We start from the raw sequence: 1,306 nt of genomic DNA on the forward strand, positions 1-1,306 counted from the left end.
GTGTTCACTCTGGATCTCGAATCTTCTCGAATATCGATATCTTCCTACCGAATTCATACTGTTTTTTTTTTTCTCAGTGCACGTATACACCTATACCTAAATGCAAAATCGAGATGTAACTTATTCTTTATTCCCTTTCGATCACGTTTCTTTCCGCTCGACGAATGTCTTCCGCGCTCCTCGATTTCATTTCATAGTCGATCAGACTGAACGAAGGAGGATCTGCAAAAGCCAAGCCTCGTCAAGAAAAATATTATATTTCCCTCGTTTTTCTTCTCGAGACTGCACAGCTTACGCTAACTTACATACATACATACATACATACATACATACATACGTGTTTTCATCTTTCGGTTTTCTGTTTCCTTCCGATTTTTTTTCTTCTTTCTTTTCTTTCGTTGAGAAAAATCGGCGAAAATTGAACTAACTTTTTTGGGAGCAGATAGACAGACAGACAGTCGGTGAAACAAACGAGTGACCGGAGCAGTATTTATTGTCAGTGAAGTTTCGATAAGCCGGCGAAAGTCAGCGTATTTATTGTCAGCGAAAATGAAAACTGATGAGCAACGTTGAGAAATTTGCAATTTTGTTTTTCTTTTTTTTTTTGGGCGTGGGGAGAGGGAACAGAAAGAATTTATATTATTTTTAGAAAATATGGAAGTTAAAGCTGAACACTGAAAGTGCTCGGGAGAGTCTGGGGATTAAAATAGTAGAGAAATAAAATTTGGAATTGTGGAACATAGAAATTGAAAATTCTACGTAAACATATATAAATTAATTACACTACAACACAATTATATTATATTGCATTTATGATAAATTAATAATTATTTTATCATGCATAATAATTACTGCAACACCGTCATACGTACAATATAATATATCATAACATAAATCACAAGCTGCGAAAAATCATTGTGTAATTGCCAGATTGCGTTCCACTGTTATTATACCATTCTTTAACAACAGGAAATCAATGAAAAAAAAAATAATAATAATAATAATTCGGAATCGTACAAAAAAGCTACAACAGCATCCGACAATTCTTCTAACTTCAAAAAAATATTCTCACAATTTGCGCAACTCGCGTTCGCGAAGCATTTTTTTTCATTTGTTTTAACGGTGTCCCCGAAAGTTTAATCACGAGAACTTTCTGAAAACCCTGTTTGTACACCAGTTTTCACGTATGTACGTACGTACGCGCGAGGAAGAAAAAAAGAAAAAAAAAAAAAAAAAGGAAAAGAAAAAGAAAAAAGGGGAGAGAGAAAAAAAAAACGAGGCAGGTGTTTTTCGCCGAAATTGAATT

This window comes from Frieseomelitta varia, unplaced genomic scaffold (genome assembly GCF_011392965.1).
Source record: "Frieseomelitta varia isolate USP_RPSP 00005682 unplaced genomic scaffold, Fvar_1.2 scaffold_218, whole genome shotgun sequence".
In the NCBI taxonomy this organism is placed as follows: Eukaryota; Metazoa; Arthropoda; class Insecta; order Hymenoptera; family Apidae; genus Frieseomelitta; species Frieseomelitta varia.